Source organism: Balaenoptera acutorostrata, chromosome 1 (assembly GCF_949987535.1).
Source record: "Balaenoptera acutorostrata chromosome 1, mBalAcu1.1, whole genome shotgun sequence".
In the NCBI taxonomy this organism is placed as follows: domain Eukaryota; kingdom Metazoa; phylum Chordata; class Mammalia; order Artiodactyla; family Balaenopteridae; genus Balaenoptera; species Balaenoptera acutorostrata.
Genome location: NC_080064.1, coordinates 178,964,822 through 178,989,994, shown reverse-complemented (window position 1 = coordinate 178,989,994; position 25,173 = coordinate 178,964,822).

The window sequence follows — 25,173 nt, the reverse complement described above, 5'->3', positions numbered from 1 at the left end:
GGGTCTTCGTTTCTGTGCGAGGGCTCTCTCCAGTTGTGGCAAGCGGGGGCCACTCTTCATCGCGGTGCGCGGGCCTCTCACTATCGCGGCCTCTCTTGTTGCGGAGCACAGGCTCCAGACGCGCAGGCTCAGCAATTGTGGCTCACGGGCCCAGCCGCTCCGCGGCATGTGGGATCTTCCCAGACCAGGGCTCGAACCCGTGTCCCCTGCATTGGCAGGCGGATTCTCAACCACTGCGCCACCAGGGAAGCCCCCATGTTATTCTTTATTGGGCAAAAATCAACTTTTGCCTTATAATTTGGGCTTTTTATAAGAAGTCCTTCCCCACCTCTAGGTCACAAAGATATAGTCTTATGCAAGACTGGCTACATAAATTGCCAGCCCAGGGCAAAATGAAAGTATGGAAACTTTTGTTCAAAAATTATTAAGAATTTCAAGATGGCAACAGTAGGGCATTCAACCTAGCCCTGGGCCCTTCTGAGTATTGGGCCCTGTGCCTGTCCCACACCCATGAAGCCAGCTGTGTTCTGATGCCATCTTCTATGAATATAGCTATTTTACTTTTCACATTTTAGGTTTTAATCTCTCTAGAGTGTACATTTGTATAAAATGTAAAATAGAAGTTTCATATTTGTTTCTTTCATACAGTGAACAAATTTTCCCCAAATCAACTACTAAGCAGCTTATTCTTTCCTTATTGTTTTATGGTGCCATTCTTATCACGTTAAGTTTTACGTGGATCTTTCTCTGAGCTTTCTAGTCTGTTCCATTGATCTGTGGTTGGTTTTGTTTTTTGTTACTCTAGCTAGTTCTCACTTTTGACTAATTTGCCTTTGCTATTCACGGACCTTTATTCTTCATATACGCTCTTAGAATAAGTTTATTAAGTACCTGTAAAAATCTCTATCAGGAATTGGGATGAGGATTGTGTTAAATTTGTAGATTAATTAGGGGAGAATTGGTATCTTTATAATATTTGTTTATCCACCCAAGAACTTGGACTATCGAGCTAATCAGATTTTCCTTTAGATCCTTTATTAGGATGCTGAAATTATCTCTAGAAGCTTTGTGTACTTTAGGTTAAGTTAGATCTTGGATACTTTTTGTAATAATATATTTTTACAAAATATAAATATCTTATATTTTCTAATGGATTATTGATAGTTTGGAGAAATGATCTTAAAAAACTGATCCTATATCCCACATTCTTTTATTACTTCTAAGAGTTTGGCTATTCTTTTCTTTTCCCCCCTATGTAAATGATCATATTATCTGCAAATAAAGCCAGCTATATAACATGTAGGGCCCAGCACAAAATGCAAATTCAGGACCCTTTATTTAAAAAGCAGGAAAAAAAATTGCTGGTAAGAGTACTAAAATGTAAGATTTTTTCCAGTGGTCTTTCTCTTGGCTTGCCATGGTATTTTACTTTTGCTATTGAATGTTGTTCTAAGTAAAGTGAAGTTAAAATTTTTCATCATCAGCACGAATTTTACCATTCATCTTCATACTGTGCAATGCCAATTTAAAATGCAAATATAAGAGCATTTAATTTGTATTCAGAATTGCACAATTCATTTTTTCGTAGCTCATACGTGTATATGTTACCAGAACAGTGGAAATGATATGCACAGAACCAACTCAACTATTTTTATTTCACTTCTTGATCTGTGCTGAGCATTCTACCAACACTCTCGGCCTTCTGCTTACTGATGGGTAAGAAAGGATTGAAAGGAAAGGGAGCTATGGCTCGGCATATCTTTCCCTTTTCTTCTGTGTCATAATTTTCAGCATAAGTGTTTGGTTAATACAGGGAAGTAACATGAATAAAAAAGGTATAGGTTTCTTTAGCCATTCATGTTTCTTAGAACATCTTTGCCTTCCTTCTGCATTTAAAGTAAGTTCTGTGTTTAAACTGAAAGCATGTCTTCTCCTGGCTGTCAGGACTCCACTTACTTGGTCATCGATATCACACGCTTACCTTTTACTTGTTAAGAGTGTTGCTGAACTCCTGTGCATCATGGGTGCACCAGAGTTCTGTGCTCATGAAGTATTACGAACACTGTGTGCAAATGCAGTGGAAGAAAGAGTGTACTGCACACTTTCCCCTCTGATCCCATGCATGTTCCATTGTCCTATTAGATTTCATTTAACAGTTCATAAATAAAGTTATTAAGAATTCAACCATGGGCAGAGCACTAAACCAAGCATGGGGCCCTTCTGAGAGAAGAGTCCTGAGCCACTGCAGAGGTGGCATGCCCATGAAGTTGACCCTCCTGCAAATAATGCCTACTATATTCCTTCCCTTCCAATTCTTATACCGTTCATTTCTTTCTTATTTCATTATATAATTTGCAGGTGATAACAGTAAATATCTACTCAGTTACAGATGTTTGATAATAGTAGCAATGATATTTGGCATTCTATTTTTGTTACTGATCAAATGTGTCTAAAATTTCTGTATAAAATAACATTTTTGCTATATTTCTGTTACCTAACCTTTAAGAATAAAGTTTCTTTCTATTCCAAATTTGGTGTATTTTTTAAATCATAAATACTTATTGAAGTTTATTCAATACTTTTCCTCAACCAATTGATGTAACCCTATGAATTTTCTGCTTAGTCCATTAATATGGTAAATTTTATTGATTTTTTTCATGTTAAACCATCCTTGCCTATGTGAGATAAATTTTACGCATCTTGATATAATTTAAAATATACTGAAAACCATAATTCAAAAAGATACATGTACCCCAATGTTCATTGCAACACTATTTACAATAGCCAGGACATGGAATCAACCTAAATGCCCAACAACAGATGAATGGATAAAGAAAATGTGGCACATATATACAATGGAATATTAGCCATAGAAAGGAATGAAATTGAGTTATTTGTAGTGAGGTGGACAGACCTAGAGTCTGTCATACAGAGTGAAGTTAAGTCAGAAAGAGAAAAACAAATACCGTATGCTAACGCATATATATGGAATCTAGAAAAATGGTACTGTTGGACCTAGTGACAGAGCAGGAACAAAGATGCGGATGTAGAGAACAGACTTGAGGACATGGGGGGAAGGGGAGGCTGGGATGTAGTGAGAGAGTAGCACTGACATATATACTCCACCAAATGTAAAATAGATAGCTAGTGGGAAGCAGCTGCAGAGCACAGGGAGATGAGCTCGGTGCTTTGTGACCACCTAGAGGGGTGGGATAGGGAGGGTGGGGGAGAGATGCAAGAGGGAGGGGATATGGGGACATATGTATACATATAGCTGATTCACTTTGTTGTACAGCAGAAACACAACATTGTAAAGCAATTATACTCCAATAAAGGTGTATAAAAAATATATACTATTGGATTTGGTTAGTTAATACTTTATTTAAGATCTTTTACAGCTATATTCACATGGAAATGGACCTGTGAAATACACCTTTCTCCCTGATTTTCCTTATTCAGTGTTAGAATCAACACTAACTTCATAAAATGAGCTGCACAGCTTTTTCTTTTTTTCTAATTTCTGGAAAATACTACATAAAACAAGAATAAACCTTCCAATTAAAAGTTTGTTAGAACTCATCTGTAAAGATGTCTGAGACTGAGGATGTTTTAGAGAAAAGGTCTTTAATTGTCCATAATGCTTATTAGACTATGTTTTCCATTTTTCTTCCCTCAATTTTGCCATACTATATTTTTTCCAGAAATGTATTAGCATGTATACATAATACTTTTAAATATTATTTTAATACTGTTTGGGTTATAGTTCCATTTTTTTGCTCTTTATTTTGCATCTTTTTTTCTATTAGTTTTGATAAAGTTCTTTTTTATTAATTCTTCCAAAGACCTGCTTATTTTAATCTATTTTATTGTCTTTTTTCCACTTTTTCACTATATTTAATTTTAATTAATTTTTATCTTTATCTTTCTTAAATCCTTCCTTTTTGTTTAATTGGGTTGAATTCCTTGTTAATATGATTTCAACTTTTAAAATTTCATGATAATTGTATGTAAAGCTGCAAATTTATCAATAATACAAATATCTTGGTGTGTCTTAACTACCTTGAAGAAATTCTTCACCTATCCCCACTCCATTATATTGATTTGTCTAAAATTTTAATTCTGATTGTTATGGATATACTATCTCTTTCTCTCTTAGTTTTTAAAAGTTTTCCCACTTAGATAAACCCTTTGATCAGCTTTAACTCTTATATCTCTTATAACATCATTCTGATTTATTTTTCCTTTTATTTTTATTTGCATACTCTTTGTTGTCGAACCCAAGTTTGTGTACCCAATGCACAATGAGGCCAAAACGTCGGAGTCTGAAGCAGAGAAAAGTTTATTGCAAGGGCCAAACAAGGAGTATGAGTGGCTCATACTCAGAAGACCAGAACTCCTCAAAGGTCTTCAGGAAAAGAGTTTTTAAAGGCAAATTGAGGGGGGAAGGCTGTAGGTTGCATGACTTTCTTCTGATTGGTTGGTGGTGAGGTACAGGGTAGTATTCTAGGGATCTTGTCTTCAACCTGAGCTTACCATCCTCTACCTGGGTGTGGACCTTAGTTCCTGTAGAAGAACTAGAAGATACGTATCAGATTGTTATGTATATCCCGTGAGGAGGAACTAGGACTCTGCTTTATTGCTGCACTATTGTTTGTTGACTGCTTTTCCTTTGTTTCTGCATTCCCTCACTTCTCTAATTAGAAACTGTTTAGTGAAGTAAGTCGACAGAGAAAGACAAATATCATATGATATCACTTATATGTGGAATCTAAAAACATGGTACAAATGAACTTATTTATAAAACAGAAATAGAGTCACAGATGTAGAAAACAAACTTATGGTTACCAAGGGGGAAGGGGGGGATAAATTAGGAGTTTGGGATTAACATACACACTACCATGTATAAAATAGATAACTAATAAGAACCTACTGTATAGCACAGGGACCTCTACTCAATACTCTGTAATGACCTATATAGGAAAAGAATCTAAAAAAGAGTGGATATATGTATATGTATAGCTGATTCACTTTGCTGTACAGCAGAAACTAATACAACAGTGTAAATCAACTATACCCCAATAAAAAATAATTAAAAAAAAAGAAACTGTTTGAATCTGCCCTTTGGAACTCAGGGAGGGTCTAGGAGACTGAAATCTTTTTCTACAAACAAGAAGCAGAGGCATGGAAAGTCTTTTGTACCCAGGAGGGCCCTGCAGGGCCCTACTTGGTTTCGTTTTCAGTAATTTCTTTCAAAGTGAGAATGTGAAAGATCTTCTAAAGCCAATATATTTGAGAATATTTTTATTCCATCCTTATATTTAAGTGACAATACCCTTGAATATGAAATTTAAGATTCTAAGTTATTTTCCTTAGAAAAATTCTTTTACTTCTTGCATTCAAGTTGCTGCCAAATAAGATGCTATTAATTTGATTATTTTTCCTGTGTAAGTTATATTTTCTTACTTTTGGAAGCATTTCAAATAATTTCCTTATCTTTGTTATTTTAAGGTTTTAGTATTATACACTTAGGCATTCTGTGAGCCTTTTAAAATTAAATTATTTCACTTTTTGTTATTCTGAATATTTGATCATGATTTTTAAAATATTTTTTCCCTGTATTTATTTCTCTCATTTTGGCAACTTCATCATCTGTACACTGAAATGTCTACTTGTATCCTCTGAATCTTTGAGATTTTCCTTTATATTTTGTATAAAGTATTTTTTTCTTTTCTTATTGCCTTCTGATTACCCAAACAGCTAATTAATCCCAAAGTGTTATGCATTCTGTCATTGATTTCACCTATTGGACTCCTTATTTCAGCTATTAAATTTTTTATACTTAGTATTTCTACTTGATTCTTGTTATGATCTCTTGTTCGTGATTTTTATTATTAATACCTTTATCTCTTGGAGTATTTTATTGCGTTTGTTTTACATTATTGGTCTATCCATCCCAACTATTCTATTACTAGAGCTTCATGTTCTTCACTTGGTTGTGTTTGTTTTATAGTGGATACATTCCTCAGGTAAATAAATTTATCAGTCTGAAAACTCATGTTTCCCAGGGTGTGTCATGTACCCAATCAGGTAGCATTCTTCAGAGATGGGCAAAAAGGTTAAGTCCTGGTATATCTATCCCTCCTTGTAAATTAAAAGGGAGTGAAGATGATGAGATCCAGTTTGGAGAGCCCTTGGTACTATGAAAACGTTATCAACTACTTCCATTTGCTTTCATTTGACCAAGAGAATCTTCTGTTCCTGGATTTACCTTTAATCGTTCATCAAATGACTTTATAATTTACCAAGGTTGGTGGGGTCTGATGGGAAAGAGGTGTAGGAGTAAATGCTTCAGGGTAAATAGTCAGGCGTCTCTTGTTTATCATCAGCTTATTGCCCCACAGAGTTTTTATACTCCCCTGAATGTACCTTGACAAGTGGCCAGGGCTTTATGGCTAATTTTTATGGCCATAAGACATCCAATTACTGTCCCAAGCAAGAAGAGAATTTAAATGCGCTTCTGAAAATTAGCCTCTCAGAGCTAGCCATATTTACTTCCAACTTTTATTCCTTGGTGTGTAGATACACTGTCCTCTGAAGTCAATTGACCAGCAAATTTGACATTCAGATGTAATATAGACCTAAATTGTTTCTGATGACTTTTTAATTTTGTCAGAAGCAAGGAAAGAATGCTATGTAAATGGCTGAGGTCAATTTTAGGAAAGGAAGGGAGAAGCCCAACCCACAGAGCCAGTCAATTAAGACTGAGACTGGGCAAGTGATTGGGGTGTGTCATCTGGCCAGGAATGAAATGTAATTTAAGATCTTCCTTAGGACTGACTCGCCCTGGAAGAGTTAGCTGGTTTTGGGAACAGTTGGTGTGGTACTTGGGAGAACTCTTTCCAATTTTTAAAGCGCTTCATATAAACATGATCTCTTTTAATCTTTACAATGATCCTATACAGTAGGCCTGGCTGTCAGGATTCCCATTTTACAGATGGGTAAGTGAAGGCTTGGTGGATTCCCCTTGACACATTCTCGGTAGAGCCAGAAACAGTACTTGAACACAGGCCCTTCTGTTGCTCCACAGATATCTACACACTGTCTTTAAGAGAGAACATGACCCCTTTTATCAGCAAGCAAATAAACACAACATTGGTAAAGGCTTGCTGACTCATTTAGACAGAAAGGAGTACCTAAAGTATAGAATTACCTTATAAAAATATCTGCCTGGATTAGGGCCAGCTGGGAATTTAGCCTTAGGCCTATGGAGAGGTGTATGGAACTCCATGGAAGGCAAAGGAAGAGGAGAGAGAGAGAGTGCAGAAAGGAAAGAGTGATCTCAGCAGTACTATTTTAGGAGTCTCCTTTCCTGTGAGTTTTATTCCACAAGATTATAAAAGCTAATCCCAGACTGCAGATTTTTAAACAGGAAAAGAGGCCCTTGGTTTGCTTTCTGACCTAGTCCTCTTCCACATAACTCAATTTGTCCAACACACAGAGCACCAAAGTTACATTTCTTGGAGCAAATCATAAAATATTTCTGGTCTTTCCCAAGTGGTTTGTTTACTGGGTTACGGTTGGTTTAATCTTATCAGTTCTGCTGAGCAAGATGCTCTGAGAAATCTCCCTGAAGTTTGTCTCTCAGCAGGCAATTCTCCACTCCTTGCTACCTCATTAATGTCAGAAATCCTGAGGTGAGGTGTTTGCCAAACTGTAGCTCTCCAAAGAGTGAGACAGAGCCCGCCTCATTTCCTGTAGATATGCACGTACTGTACATTTTTCCTCTTCTCCCTCCAATCCCTTCAGTAAGAGGAGGAATAATGTCCCCCAAATAGAATTCAGCCTAAAGCATAAATCATAGCCCTGAGGAGAATAAAAGAAACACTGTAAGAGAAAGTAACAAAAACCCTTGGACATTATGGTTAGACATTACTCCAAAGGTAGGTCTTGTGGACCCAGGATTGACTTCTTTCCTCTTGATCTACTTGGGATTGAGGATTTAGCTTAGTGTGTGGTGGGAAGGGAAAGACCTGTGCTGGAAGGGGTGTGGGTGTGAGAGGTAGAGGATAGGGAGAGGAAAGGAAGAAAGAAATGACTGTGGATTTCTGTCTTCAGTGATGCTATTTGGATTGTGAAACTCTCAACACCAAAAGGATGACAGTGTCATGGAAAACGGAGTCCAGGCAATCGAGCCCCATGGTTGCCACCTTTCCAGAACCCACAGCTGCACCCAATGTGGAGAATGAGCAATGACTGATACTCTGAAACAAGGAACTATACTTAATATTCTGTGATAAACCGTAATGGAAAAGAATATAAAAAAAGAATGCATATATATGTATAACTGAACCACTATGATGTACAGCAGAAATTAACACAACATTGTAAATCAACTATACTTCAATAAAAAATAAATAAATAACTGAATACTCTGAAACATCAGCATGGCTGCAGAGCTAGGGTGAATCCTGGAAAAATCAGAGAAAATCTGAGCAAGCTTGCCTCATTATATTAGTAACAACCAACAACTGTATAGCTCTTATGATGTAGCAGGTGTTCCCTTAAGTTTCTAAGCACTCTACATGTAGTAATTCATTAATTCCCAATCAATCTGCACATAAAATGCTTATAACAAAGAAAAAATTTCACTGCAAAGGGGAACGATGTGATTGAATCTTTCTTCTTTCCCATTAAGTATATTCCATCCTGAGATTGCTGTTCTCATTGCTGGTTGCTCTTCATCACGGGGAGGGGGTTTCTGCTTGTACCCCCTCCACGCATCCCCTGAATTCCCTCCTGTTCCATATCAGTGCTCTATAAACTTACCTCCGTCCACAGAAAGGAGCGCTGTGCTGAACTCTGGGATGGTGCAGACCTCTTTGCAGTAAGGTTAATCACTTCCTAAATTATGATGCTTTGAAGTTTTGGTATTGTGTATCAGATTTCTGTTCATAAGACAGAGGTGTTACCTGGGGGCTGAATTAAGATATACATGATGATTTAATTAAAGGATTTAACACGAATGGTAACAGGTAGAGAGTATATTTATATGTGTGCAGGGAGGATATGAAGACTTTAAATATTTAAATAATAGAACTGTCGGTATACACTTGTTCATTTATAAATAGTTGAATGGATTATCAGTGCAGTACATCTTTGGATCTTTTGCACGCTGATTATCATACTGTGAATACAAACAATCCTCTGGTCTCAAAATTCTCTGTTAAGTAAGAAAATATCCATTCCCCTACCCCTCACCTTCTGTTGAATATTTCTTCCTTAAAAACTGACAAAATGTTATTTTACTATCCTTGCTCCTTGCGGAATTTTCTTTTTAGTGTTATATAACCTGAATCCTTCCTTCTGTGATTTAAACATGTTTTTCTCTTTTTGTTATATTCAGCAAATGTATCCCCAAAGGGCAGCTGGCCTTTGGCTCTCTGAGATGAACTAAGACATTAATTAATGGCTCTGTTCTATGACTCTTTTAGTGAGAAATTCAAAAACATAAACCTTTAGGATCAAATCGGACCCAGACAAATTCTAGAATTCCCATGCCACTCGCAAGGTACTCTGACGATTGTTGGTTTGACTTCCACCATTCTCCCGTCGACAAAAGGGAGGATCGGGAGAGGAAGAGAGAGGGGAAGGGAGCTTGGCTACAGACAGACCCTGGTCTGGCTGCGAGTTCCCAGCAAACTGGCCTTATACCTACTATCGCTAGGGCCTGAGCCGTTTACCTAGATCCTGCACCAAAACGGTTGACATTCTAGGATAGAAAAAAAAAAAAAAAAAAAGAGAAAAAGATTAGGTCCTGCGGGGAACTGACTGCGGGTCTGCAGAACTGTTTTCCACTTACTGGTAGGACGGAAAGTGTCCCACACAACCCTCGGTGACCCAGTGTCAGCCGTGTCCAGATGTAGGGCCAGCACACCCTGCCTCCTGGCAGCCCATGAACCAAAGTCCTCAGTGCCTCTTGGGCCCCCGGGCATAAATCACCGATTTTCTCTGAATTAGAGATTACCGCTAAATCGTGTGCTTTCTATTAATAGATCTTCATAAATGCTGCAGGTGCGGCTGCAGCTCTTCTTTGAAGTTACTACTTAATCGTCCCCTTTCCAAATCCTCATAATCCAACCCTCATAAAAAAACCCGGGGATTATTGATTGAGAGGGCCTTGGGGATTCCTAAAGGCGCTGCAGCTCAGACGCAGGCCTGCCCCCGAGGTGGCTGCAGCCCCGGGAATGAGTGCCAGGTGTGGCGATGCTGCGGGGCCAACCTGGGGGTCTGGCCACGCCTCCCAGGCAGCGACAGGGGCGGAGCCCCAGCGAAGAGAAAGCAGGGGGAGGGGGCATCGGTGCCCACAGGCCGCCCGCTTCTGCCTCATCATCTTCAGCACGTGGATTTTTTCCCCCTTATTAAATGTCTTACTTAATATTCTCTGGAGCTGTAATTCGACACATTATTTTTACTCTAATTAATTTTACTCTAATTAGCTGATTAAAGAAAATCAGTGTGAATTAAAATAAGTTCATTTATTTAAATTTGTTAATTTGCTTACATTAGTTTAGTTACTTAAACTTTACTTCATTAATTGATTTCTTTACTGTAAATTACATATCTGTCCTGATCTGTGCCTCCCCTTCAGGCACTGTACCGCCTCTTAGGCCATGCAGGGTCACATTTAATAAGATTTTGACATGTATATGAAGTTCCCACACCTAAAATCTCTTTCCCTCTCCTATTTCATGAAATCCTGGCTCAAATGTCACCTTCCTTGTGAAGCTTTCCCGAATTTCTAGGTAGATGTAGTCACTTTCCACTCTCTGTTTCCATAAGACTTTGTTCATGCCTCTACTTTAGCACTATTTATATGTGAGTCTATTTTATTAGTATAGCTGTTATTTATTCTACACATCACTTGTCTCCTGGGTTCCAGGCACTGGGCTGAACGCTGAAGATACAAAGTTGAATAAAACAGGTACCTGATTTTGAGGAAATCACAACATCCTAGGCGAAAGATAGGAAAATAACTAGGTGAGTAGAAGATGCTAAGTGTTATAATAAAACACACTCTGTACTCTGAGGTCTTAGGTAGAGAGTCACTAATCCTCTCTGGGTTGTGAAAACTTAAGAACTGCCTTGCTGGGAACACCCAGTAGGATGCCCAGCACTTACCCAGTGCTTTTGATAAACCTTAATGGAATTATTGGTGCAGTTGAAAGATGCCTGAATCTGGACTCAAATTTCCCAGGTTGGGGTCCCAAGTTGTGCCTGTAGGAAGCTGTGTAGCCTAAGGCAGATCGCTTGAATATTCTGTCCTCCATTCTCATAAATGCAATGCATGTAATACCGAACTTCTTCTAGCACTGTTATTAGAAGCAAATGAGGAAATGTAAGTGAAAATAATTTGAACACTCTGAAGAGGTGAGTAAAGGCAATCCTCCATTGTGAATGCTGTTACCTTCATGTCACAGAGTCAAGATTCCTTCTGCTGGAAGCAACTCTCTGCATGAAACCCCATGGGCTCAACTACATGATTTGGAAAACTAAAACTATGACCCATGTTAGAACAGTCAAGAACAGACAGGTCATCCTGTTTTTTCACTTCTCCTGATCTTTGGTCCATATGATGAACATGTTTGCATGGGAACCATTGGGTTCAGAGATTTGAGATAACTATGAAGTAACCTTTGAGGTGTCGTTGGTTAATTCTATTTTATGTAGAACAGAATCAGTGTACAGAGGTATCCACACCTCCCAGGAAGAATTTTCTGAGTAGCTTTTTTTTTTTTTTTTTTTTTTTTTCTGAGTAGCTTTTTATGGTCTGATAGAAATAACTCCTACTGGACCCAGAATCAGCCAGACCTGTGTATTATTGGTGGGTCTTGAGAATTGCTGTCGTGTTCAGATTTCTTCTCATTGCCTTGATAACCGTGGTCAGGAATGAACAATAGCCTGTCAGTGTGAGTTTGGGGGGGGGGTGGGTAGACAAATCCATCATTGGTTTAAGCAGCTTTGTACAGCACCATAGTGCTAAAAATCACAAAATTCATCAGCTGGTAGAAAGACACCCTTGGAGGTGAACGGGTGGAAGAAGATGTGAATAGAAAGGAATGTATTTGGACAGGGATCTATTTATCATTGTGCCTCAAGTGCTTTGTGAGCTTATAAAAATATGGAAACGTGTGATAGAGTGGAATTTACAATGAAGGGAGGCAAGGACTTGCAAAGGAAGAGAGGATGCTTTGTTTCTGACAGTAATATCCATTCCAAGGAGAATGTATTTGGCAAAATTTTGGAGTATCCTTCCCACATGGAATGGTGTTTGTTTAATGAGGTAATATACAATGAGAAATAAAGTCTGCAAAAAGAAGAAGAAATCTTTTGATGTACTCCTCAATGTATGATTGAGTCAGAAGCTGGGTTTAATCTACATAATTCATTAGTCCCCAAACCGCTTGCCACTTCGGGGTGAACCCGAGAAGCCCGGCAGCCATAGCTGAGCAGCTTTTTTTTTTTTTTTTTTTTTTATGGGCCATCCATTTTAATGAAGGGAAGAAGTGATTTAACAAATACAGAGCAAACAGAATATTAAGTTTTGTCCTCCATTAATATTAGTAACGGATAAAGTGGGCTCCAATGCCTTCAAGATAGCTTGAGACCATCATCTCTGTGTCATGGGCAGGGGGGTGTTCAGCCAGGATGTCTTTCTCTGTCACTGAGAAAAATTTCCATAATATATAATGATACTTACTGAAACAGATATGGGGCATTTGGGTAATTAGGAATCCGTTAGCATATTTTTCCGGAAGCCTTGACTACAAAATGAAGATAGCAGATTTGGACATTTTCAGCTATGAAGAAGTTGTTTGGGTATTCATCTTTATGCTGAATGAAATAAGCTTATTTCATCTCTGCAGCTTCCCATATACCATTTTCCAACCTCTGTTTTGTGTTTGGAAAGACTTTTAGAAATTAAAAATCAAGTTAAAAAGTGAGTGACAATTTAAATGGTATATGGAATATTTTGCTGACTTACAAGAGCATGCAGAATTAAATATGACCCAGTTGAAATGTTAATTTTATTTTATTTTATTTTATTTTTAAACATCTTTATTGGAGTATAATTGCTTCACAATGGTGTGTTTTAGTTTCTGCTTTATAACAAAGTGAATCAGTTATACATATACATATGTTCCCATGTCTCTTCCCTCTTGCATCTCCCTCCCTCCCACCCTCCCTATCCAACCCTTCTAGCTGGTCACAAAGCACTGAGCTGATCTCCCTGTGCTATGTGGCTGCTTCCCACTAGCTATCTATTTTACATTTGGTAGTGTATATATGTCCATGCCACTCTCTCACCTTGTTACATCTTACCCCTCCCCCTCCCCATATCCTCAAGTCCATTCTCTAGTAGGTCTGTGTCTTTATTCCCGTCTTGCCACTAGGTTCTTCATGACCTTTTTTTTTTTTCTTCCTTAGATTCCATATATATGTGTTAGCATACTGTATTTGTTTTTCTCTTTCTGACTTACTTCACTCTGTATGACAGACTCTGGTGGGAATGTAAATTGATACAGCCACTATGGAGAACAGTATGGAGGTTCCTTAAAAAACTAAAAATAGAACTACCATACGACCCAGCAATCCCACTACTGGGCATATACCCTGAGAAAACCGTAATTCAAAAAGAGTCATGTACCACAATGTTTATTGCAGCTCTATTTACAATAGCCAGGACATGGAAGCAACCTAAGTGTCCATCGACAGATGAATGGATAAAGAAGATGTGGCACATATACACAATGGAATATTACTCAGCCATAAAAAGAAACGAAATGGAGGTATTTGTAGTGAGCTGAGCAGCTTTGAGGAGTGCTGTAGTGTGGGGCACACAGCCTGGCTCATGTCTGGAAACCACCGCTCTTCCATACACACCCTGCTACCCAACAGGTCAGTGCAGTCCTCCCTTTGGCTGTATGTCCTCTGGCTTTTGTTAAGGCACTCTCTTACTGTAAAAACAAGAAAGAAGAAAATATATCCACAGCTCCCTTTGGTTCTGAATCTGAAAACGGAACTGACCGTGTCCTCGTGGCTGGGCGTGTTGGAAGCCCTGTACGCAGAGTGCCCTCTACCCTCTAAGCCCTCGCCCTCCACACTGGCATCTCAGGGGCAGCCTCACCGCTTCTGCTCCTGAATAGTACCCACATTTCCTTCAAATTAATTTGCTGTGTTTCTCTTTCTGACTTAAATACCATATGCTAACACATATATATGGAATCTAAAAAAAAAAAAGAAAAAATGGTTCTGAAAAACTTAGGGGCAGGACAGGAATAAAGACTCAGGCATAGGGAATGGACTTGAGGACACGGGGAGGGGGAAGGGTAAGGTGGGACGACGTGAGAGAGTGGCATTGACATATATACACTACCAAATGTAAAATAGGTAGCTAGTGGGAAGCAGCTGCATAGCACAGGGAGATCAGCTTGGTGCTCTGTGACCACCTAGAGGGGTGGGATAGGGAGGGTGGGAGGGAGGGAGATGCAAGAGGGAAGAGATATGGGAACATATGTATATGTATAACTGATTCACTTTGTTATACAGCAGAAACTAACACACCATTGTAAAGCAATTATACTGCAATAAAGATGTTAAAAAAAATTAATTTGCTGGCCACAGAATTGTCGCTGGCCCTGATGTAGATACTTTTGTTATCAAGTTTGTAATACAATTTGACTTTTGAAAGTTTGTAAATATAGTAAGTACATTGCTTAAAAGAAGCTAAAAAAAAAGTACCGAGTACCCATACTTATTGTTAATTGTTGTTACATATTTTATTCATAGCTCAATGCAAGATATCCAGCTATTGTTGAAAACATCGTGCTTAATCCTTTGTAGTTTAGAGATTACTTTTGCTGGGAGGAAGGACTTTCTGGACCATCTGACCCTTGGTGGGTCCCCACTAAGACTCTTACCAGAATGAATGGGATGACTGCCTCCCCTATCAATGAGATACTGATTAGGTGGTGTTAATTTCAAACTTAATGGGATATGCTAACTAAATGGAATATACTAGAATTTATAAGATGAATACTACTGGAGGCCAAGCTGTTGACCACCAAGCAGGGCACTCACACTGTAGTTACTAGTGCCCCCTGGAGCGCTTTCTGAGATCAGCTGATCCCTAGGGAATCTCCCAGCAACCCCAGCTGTAAATCTTCTCTGTAGGGAAACATGCATGAAAGATTGAGCCATTTTTTTCCCAGAAAGACAAATGAAAATTAAATGAAATATTTGATCTTTTCATGTAACACTGCACTGTGATTCCCTGATGTGTAGGCATTTTCTTTGTGGTAAAGAAATAACCCAAAAGAAAAATCCAGTAAAACTTCATAATGCTCTTAGCAAACACTTGTAAGTTTTCTCCTTTGAGTTGCCATTAGGGATCCATTTCTTTTTCCCCAGTTTGCCTTGAAAGGTGAGCAGCTAGAAGTACTCATTTAACCTCCGGATACCATCCGGGAGGGCTTACGGTCTTTCCGCTAACACTACTAATTAAGGACAGATCGGGGTCCTCGAGGGAGCTGCGCTATCCAGTACCACCCAGGAGGGAGGCGGGACTCTCATAAGCTGTTTGCCCCAAGTCACCCAACAAAGGTGGCAAATTCCCGGGGAAAGTATCAAATGAATTTGTTAGTGAGCCAAACATTAGGAAAGAGGGGGAGGGGGGAGGGCTCTGTGCAGATCCAGAGACTGAGTGAGTGAGGAAGTAGAGGATTTATTTATCTGGTTCTTAAATGAGTGTTAATGTGAGGATCTCTCATCTTGGTTGAAAGCATTTTCAAGCCAAATCTTTCACTACATGAAAGAATCTCAGATAAACCAAGGGCTTCAGAGTTTACATTCTGAATTAAAAAAAAGGCAATTCGAACATCACAAGGGTGAATATTTTTATATAAATTATGGTTATTATTTGTCTGCCTTGAGATTTTTGTCTCTTTAAGTAGAACTTGTCCTGAATCAGGCCCTGAGTTAACTGGAAAAAAACTTAGAGGTTAATTTGTTTAAACTCTTTATTTTATAAGGGAACTCAAGGGATAGGTTCAAATTCATATATCCAGATAAGGAATGACATGGACTAAGCTCATTTCATTGTGCCACAGTGATGTGACTTCTACCATATTATTCTGTATTTTCTATTTGTCTAGTTTGTTTTCTCTTTCTTCTTCCCTCTGCCATCCCCCTCATCTTGCTTATTTTGAATGTACTGAAATGTCACGAGCCTGCAAATGTGCCACCTCGTCCTCACCAGTTCCATCCTTCCCCCCCTCTACTATTTTGGAAACTACAGTCTCTACCTATATTCTTTTAATGCTTACTCTAGAAATTTTAACATGCATATTTAACTTTAAAATTATAAGAGTGATATCTGTCCCCTCCTTTAATTTTGAGAGTTATCAAATATTTTTCCCTCCTTCTGAGAGACCTTAGAAAATGCTTAACTCCAATCACATTTATGTTCTACAATAGTCCAGTATTTTGGATCTCTCTTGATTTTTAAAATTAAGGTAAAATGTACAGTGAAGTACACAGATTTAAGTGGGCAATTCTATGTGTTTTCATCAACACATAGACTCGATGTTTATATTGATGTAACCTCAGTAAAAATATACACTATTTTCATCAAGTTCCTTATTTCCTCTTCTATTCAATCTTCACCCTGCACAGGCCGCAACTATTCTGAATTTTGTCACTATGAATTAGTTCTGCTTAGTGTAAAACTTCACATGAATGGAATAATACAGTCTGGAGTTTTTGTGTCTGGTTTCTTTGGCTCAATATGCGTTTGAAACTCATCCATGTCGTTTTGTGCATCAATAGTGATTCCCAAAATGGGTGACTGGGGGTCCCCAAGACCGTCTCAAAGGGGTCCATGAAGTCAAAAGTATTTTTATAATGATAAAAACATGCCATTTACATTTTCACTCTTATTCTCTCATGAGGGTATAGTATAATTCTCCCAAGGATAAATGAAGTATGATATTGAATCAGATTGAACAAAGAATTGACAAAAGAATCTGGCTGTCTTTCTTAAGCCAGACATTGAAGCGATTTCCAAAAAAGTAAAACAATATCACTGTTCTCACTAAATGTTTTGTTTTGAAAAATATTGTTATTTTCATTAAAAAAAATTTATGTTAACATGTAATAGGATTAGTATTATTATTGTAAAGTGAATAATAAATACATATTTTAAAATTACTCAGTTGGTAATATGGTAAATATCGAGAGCTATAAGCGGTGTTAAAAAAAACTCTTTTAGAGTCTGCAGTAATTTTTGAATGGAAAGTAATCTTGAGATCAGAAAGTTTGATAACCACTATGGTAGTTGACTCTTTTTTATGCTCAGTAGACTTTCACTGTATACACCACAATTTTTTAATACTATCTCTTGTTGGGTTATTTCCAGTTTTGGGCTGTTATGAATAAAGATGCTAGAAACATTTTTAGATATATCTTTTTATGAACCTATGTTTTGATTTGTCATGAATAAATATTTAGGAGTGTGATTGCTGAGTCACAGAGTAGGTATGTTTTTAACTCTATAGAAGGCTTTCATGTTGTTTTCCAAAGTGGTTGCCCCATTCTACACTCCACCAGCAATAGATAAAAGTTCCAGTTCCTATGCACCCTTCTCAACTTTGGGTGTTGTCAGTCCTTCTAATTTTAACCATCCTAATAGGTATGCAGTATTATCTCTTTGTGGATTTGATTTGTATTTCTTCATGACTAATAGTGTTATGTAACTTTTCATATACTAACTGGTCATTCATACATTTTTAACTGTTATATTTAGGTCTATGTTGTATCTCAAATGAATTTTTGTATGTGATGACAGAGAAATAGGCCTCTTTTCCTTAGCCCGAATTTTACCTCCAGGAGAACTAGAATCAATTGTTCTAGAGCAATCTTGTGGACACCCTAGGCCCTGTCTTATTGAAAGAAGAAATGCATCCAAAAGAGGAGACATTTATGACCCTCTTCAGGATTGTGCCCATCTACTCTCGCCCCTTAACCTAACATCACCTTCCTGCATATACTAGATAATCCAGAGAACTGGATTGTTTTTTTCAACACCGTGTAATTCCTTATGCTATTTCTTATTTCTGGAAACTCTAATGCTTTTTCTCTATCTCCTAATGTCCTACTTAATCATCAAGTCCTAGCTCAGATGCTATTCAAGTCCTGGTTCAAATGCTCTTTCTTTCATGAAGCCAATACTGATTTACCTGTCTTATTTTCTTACATCCCTGACTTTTCACATGCATCTTGCAAATCATTTAAGGTAGGATTTTGTCTTATTCACTTTAAAACCACCCAAAGAAACTACTATAGTAAGTCATACACAAGTCTAGTTCTCAATAAGGATTACTAAATTGAATTTTGTTGCAGGTTAAGGGTTTGGAAAGATATTTTGTTGTTGGAACCTTCCGTTTATATCCTGTCTTATCTCAGATAATGTGTTTCTTGATATTAAATAATCCATCATGGGATACAAGCACATACCTAAGCAAAGGACATTCTGGAAAAAGCCCATTTCTAATAGGTAAACCCAGACTCTTCAGAATTCCAGCCAGTTTATATCTAGACCACTTTAGATATAACTGAAGTTTCATGCACTAAACATGCACTGTTGATGGACAGTGTTGGCATTTTTAATGGAATATCAGTTAATCTATAGATTTTGGTGTATATGGGGAAGAAAAAAATTCTGAGTTGTTTAAATAAAATATATGTTATAGTTAAATTCTATCGTCATTCAAGGGTTTTGTGGAGGTGTCCTGTATTCTCAGGCTCTCACTTCAGCTTACTTATCAGGAAGAGGAAGAAGCCAAGCATAAGCTAAAGTTTTATGGTTCCTTACTTTATTGAAAATAAGTATATTTTCCAGGGGAAAGAACATTAGGGAAGAACTTGATTGGTTAAAGAAATCTAGTTCTTTCATCCTACAGTCTTGGGTGCATGCAATACAGATTAACCTTGGTTAACTTAAGAAAGAAAGGGGAATTCTTTGGAAGGGTACAAAGACTCTCACAGAATCAGTGAGGATGTTAGACAACCAGGCTTCAGAAGTGTTGGGAACAAGAACTAATGGAATGTTTATTTGGGCAACCACCAATAAGATGAATCAGCTCCAACCCTTTTCTGGCTTTGTCTCACTCATCTGTAGATTAAATTCCCTGGAGAAGAGAGATGGGTTAGCCTGGCTTGGAGCTCCTGCCTCGGCCTCACTGGGGGCCTCACTGCGATGGACTGGACTGGTGAGAGGAATGGTGAGGGGATTTGTTCCGGAGGAAAGTCTGGGTACCGGTACCAGAAGAATGGGGAGTGGATGGTGGATGGGCAAAAACAACAGATGCACAGTATGGGCTTTTAAGCCCCAGTGCATGGCCCCGCCCCACCCCGCCCCTCACCCCGCCCCCTGTGCTAAGCGTTTGCTCACACTTGGTCAGAAACAAATGCTTTCCCAGTAATAAAGGGGATTTTGGAACTTGTAGTAAATAGTAGTACGTGTGTTTTTCCTGGCATATATTTGACTATAGCTTCATAGAATGAATTAATTTATCTCTACTAATCCATTTCCCATAAAATAAAAATACTGCTAAACACAAGCAGCAATCTGTACCTCCTCCATTCAATGGAAATATAAACTCAAGGTCACGTAGACAGCTGTCACAATAGCTTATTGTCATATACCTGTGTGTTCTCTCACTCACAGGCACATGGGACCTATGATTAAGAGAACAGGACCACCAGTGAGTCCACGTGCCTCCTTTGACTCAACTTGCAGTTCTGAAAAGACATTTATTGATAATGATAATAACAGTAATAATAACCATATATTTAATGAGTGTTTACAATGTGCAAGAAATATGTCTAAGTACTTAATATGTATCATGTCATGTAATCAGCAAAGAAAATATTTAAGGCTTTCTCAGCACTTAAAGCCAAGCTTTAGATAATATGGGGACAGGCAGTGGATTGAGCTCAGAGTTTCTCGTTCATCTCGTGTGGTGGACACTGACATGCATCACCTAGCATCCCCTTCTGGGCTGGTAGGCTTATTCCTAGGCTGCTGGGAGTCCTGTGGGCGGACGGCCCTCAGCCATCAGCCTTCTCTGGGAATGGACGACAGCTAAAGAGATCTGCTGCGCTCACTGGCAGCTTACGTCCAATGATTAGACAGACATTGTCAGGGTACAAAAGCCTTCATCCCTTGACCCCAACCTGGGGCCACCGCAGCTTCAGCAGAGTCCCCTGTGGGATGGGCTGTGGCCTTTTTTGTGTTACAACCTAATTTCTCCTTTTGTCCAGTCCTGTTGCCTTCCCTTCTTTCGCAACCATAAAGCCAGGACTCTAGTTAGTATAGTTTTTGCGTCCATATGATAGAGCTATTTCTGAGTGGGTGGCAAATATGGCACTTGGAATGGTCCCTTGACCACCACCATCTCCCCTAGTATCTCCTGATCAAGCCCATGCCATTTCTCAGCCCAGGATAAAGGGGGTATACACACAGCCAGCACTTATACATCACCTTGTCTCAGGCCTCAGGGAAGATCCCTTGACAGGGTGTGTGAATATCTGGATTGAATTCTGGATCAGTCACTATGTCACTGTGAGACTACAGACCCTCTAAGCATAAATCCTTAAACTCTCAGGTGAGGGATGAGGAGAGGCTCAGGTTTTCTACTTGTAACTTGAGGATGTTGAAGTAATGTCTAAATTTTCTTAACTTAAATAATTCTGTGATTTTATAAAAATAATAATGCTTGTACATATGCAACTTACCTGAATCTCACTTTCAAACTGAAAATGGGACAATATTCAGCTTTAAGGGCTGATGCAAATGTTTAATAATGGAGGTAAATGTGCTTTAAAATCCGTGATGGTTACTTTTATGGCAACTTGACTGGGGCACAGCACGTCTAGATTAAAAGTCATTTCTGGATGTACTTTGAGGCTGTTTCCGGATGAGATTACTACTTGAACCTGTGGATTCAATAAAGTAGATTCATTCTCCTATGTGAATGGGCATCATCCGTTACACTGAAGGCTTGAAGAGAGAAAAAAGGCAGAGGAAGGGGAAATTCATCCTTTTTTCTGCCTTCCTGCCTGCTTGAGCTGGGACCTTAGTTTCCTTCCACCTTGGACTGAGATTTAGGCTATCAGCGCCCCTGGTCCTCAGGCCTATGGACTCAGAATGAATTATACCACTGACTTTCCCAGGTATTTTGCTTGCAGATGGCAGATCATGGGACTTCTTAACTTCCATAATTGTGTGAGCCAATTCCTTAAAAGAAATCTCTCTCTGTCTCTCTCTTGCTCTCTCTGTAGACACCTCCTGCCTTCTCATCTACATAAAGAAAAAAATCCCCAGGTCTGCTGCAGAAGGTCTTTGAGCTAACCAGCTTCTTTGCTCTTGTCCTTGAAAGCTAGACCCACAGTTCATAGAGCCACGTATTTACATGCACTGTCTTATTTTGGTGACTTTCCCACTAGACCTCAATCTCCCTTGTTTTCACTCCTTAGTGTGCATCAGGAACACCGGCAGAAAGAACAGGTGTGAAGACACTGGGACCTGTTGGACCAAGTGCCAGCATGCAATATTCACGTCTTGGGCTCAGCCATTGCTTTGCGTAAACCACATCTCTCTTCCTAGTCCCAGTGGAACAGTTGAAGAACTTGTTCCTGCTGCAGAGGGCGGATCCCCTACCCAAGGGATAGATTTCTCCTAAAGCCAATGTTCTCAAAGGATCATGGCTCCCCTTGGCTTCTCAGCTTTCTTTTTTATATTGTAAATGAATAACTGTTCATTTTTTCAAAGCGTTCTTCCAATCTGCTCTTAGACAAGGTGTCTAACTAAATTACATTCTGCAACGCATGCTGACTGCAGGCTAATAAAAGAATAACCAGATACATAGTAAGTAGGTTCTTAATCAGAAGACTATATTGAACTGGAGATAGTAAAAGCCCGCATAACTACCTACATATGCTGAAAATCTATAAAGGTATAGTCTGGGCAGCGTGGTTTACTCCTCTAATATGTCAGCCTTTGTTTTGCACATAGCTTTATTATTGAACTTAATAAACTATCAGTTTTATTATGTACAGTACATAACTCCTGGAGTTTTATTATAGTAACTATAATCCCAGCAGAGTTGAGAGAGACAAAAGAGATCATTTCATGGGTGAATACTCTGAAATACAAAACTAAAGACAAGTTTATTGAAAACATTTATTTTCACTAAGCAATCTGACTTTTGAAAAGAGTTAAATACATCATCATTGAAAATAACATTTTACCTCCCAATTCCTTAAGGTGGTATCTCCTAGGATATAGACCCAAGTGGATCCTTGAAACGTTGAAGCAGTTTACCAGTAAAATTATTATGACTTCACTAGAATCAGTGTGGAATGAAACCAAAGGAAAAAGATGGGCTGTAAGGAAAAGTGACACCCTTTACACTCCCTCAAACTTCTTTTAGAAACCCTGGCTTAAAATATCAGGAAGGAGTGAAAATATTTTGGAATACCTTTGGGATATTGATGAATTTTGCAGACTTTCCTATACTCAGTGGTATATTTAAGCTTGTGATTTTGGCATTTGAGTGTCTGATGTGGTTTAGAAAAAAGACATTTTGCTGTCATTTTGCTTGGTGTTTCTCTTGAGAATGCTCAGTTAAAACTAGGTTAACTTGACTTGAAATCTAACTTGACTAGACAATAGCCAGAGAAATGATCAATTTATCACTAGTATGTTTCAAGGAGAGGTTTGTGTTTGGTTTAACTTGAGACTTGAGTTCCCCAGAGGGAAATAATACACTTGAAACTGAGTCCATTTCCTGAAAGACACAAAAAGTGATCAACATTACCCATATTAACCCAAGGAGCAGAGCCTTTAGATTAAAGTAGATTTCACATTCACTTTTCCTATCTGCATTTTGGAACCATAAAGCTGATGGTCCAAATTTTGAAAAGAATTTTTTTTTCAGACCAATGTGCCAGTTGAAATTTTGGGGATCTCTTTCTTAGACCTATCCTTGCCACCCAAGCACAAACTCTTTGAGATGACTCCTGTTTTCCATTTATCTTGCCCCCTTCTCCCATCTCTTAGCAACCACCTATATAGGAGACAGCTCTATGGCACTATCACAACTCATTTGGTTTGCCTGGAACATGACAGGATACAACAAGAGAATGGCAGGGATGAGCCCAGAGAAGAAGGAGTAGATTCAGTGTCAGAGGACCTTGTACACCGTCCTGGTATTTTGGATTCCTTGGAATTTCAGTAGCATATATATTGGCCTTGCCAATTTCACATCACTGTTGTTGCCTTGTTTTAGTACTCTTAATAGGTGCTTATTTTCAATGAGAATGTGAATGTGAATGCCTTAAGGGCTGAGACTGTAATGCCTTATCTGGATTCCTCTGAGAGGCTGGTATCTTTAGGAGAGGGTGACAAGGATGTGATGACTGAGCATTACTGAGCTTTCACCTCAACCATTGGGTAACCTGTGCTTTGTGTTTCTCTTTTCTGGAGATAGGTTGAAACAGGTTAGAGGTTACCTTAGGAAACTGACTTCGTATTTTGTGGAAAAATTCTGCCTTATCCTCATGATTCCATCTCTGAGTTTTATTTTTAAGGAATTCTGACATTTTGCACAATGCTGCAAATGACCCAGCAGTTCATGATCTTTTGATCCAGGAGAAAGAGTAAGAGTCACATTTATACATCCACAAGCCTGGAACAAGATAATTTTCATGTTTGTTCCCATGAGAAGTTGTTATTCTCTATGATCTGGAGGGCTTGATGGATAGGAGGGTGGAAGGTGAAGGTTGTTCACAGTAGACACCAGAAGAATAAGTGAGCTCACTCACACCTGAAACATGGATTTATTTTCTTAAGCAATGCAAGGACCATTAGTAGTAGATGGAATGCATATCAGAGAAAGGGAGGGGAAGGGAAATTTCAGACAAATAATTCAATTTGCTACTGTGATATAATTGATCCCATGTTGTGCATACACCCCAGGCTATATAAATGCTTTGTCTAGCAGCATACCCAGCACTTAGACTCACCGAAGTACTTGTGAATGAATATTGTTGTAAAGCTAGATCATCAGAAGATAACATAGATATATTCTGATGTAGAAAGATGAAGTTTCAAATGTCAAACTGCACTGCTTCTTCTGTGGAGTGGCAATGAATGGGACACCATTAGCCTACTATACACTTTGAGTTGTTCCTTCTTCACTGTTAAAATATCATTCACACATTTTACAACCTATTTTTATTGTCTTTTTGGCTTGTGCCAAGTAGCGCAGCGTGGTGATTCTGCTAACTAAGATCAAGATTGAGGCAGCCATAAACTTGTTTCTTTCATTGAAATGCCACGCCACTGTCAACTATAGGAGTCAGCAGGAATATGGCAACCTGGCCACATGCATCTGGGAAAACTAAGTAGAACTGTGAGTTCTCAGCTGCGACTCAGGACAATGATGTTGGGCATCTTTGTAAGACTGTCCTTGAAGAAATCAGTTCACTGTGGGACTTCAGTCAAAAGTGTCACAAAATATCTTCTCAAGAAGGGTACAAAATGCTGAACTGAGCTGATATCACTATTGGTCCAAACCATGGCTACTCTGGACCTGGCATACCTAAAGGGCACTGTATAACTAAAGGACACTGCGATCACCATCGCTTTAGCACAGAGATGAGGAACCTGGAGAAAGTCTCAAGCACGGCAACCATCATTTGCACAATGATGGGAAGCATTTAGGAAAAGACGTTATATCCCAGGTCACAGAATCAAAAGACTGCTCCCTCTGTTAGAGCACTCTTGCTTCATATACTCATATTGCTCTTTCTCTCCTTAGGTTGGGTCTCTGCTCAAATATTATCTCTGGGAGATGTCCTTCTTAGCCATGTCTAAATAACAGCCCCCTTCTCTATCTATACTTTCCCCTTAGTCTCCTTTATTTTTTCACATCACTAATTATAACACTACAATGCTTGACATCGTATCATGTATGTTTATTTACTGTCTATTATGAGATCATAGGCTCCATAAGGGACAGGGGACTCTGTTTTGTAGTCTGGGTGTCGAGA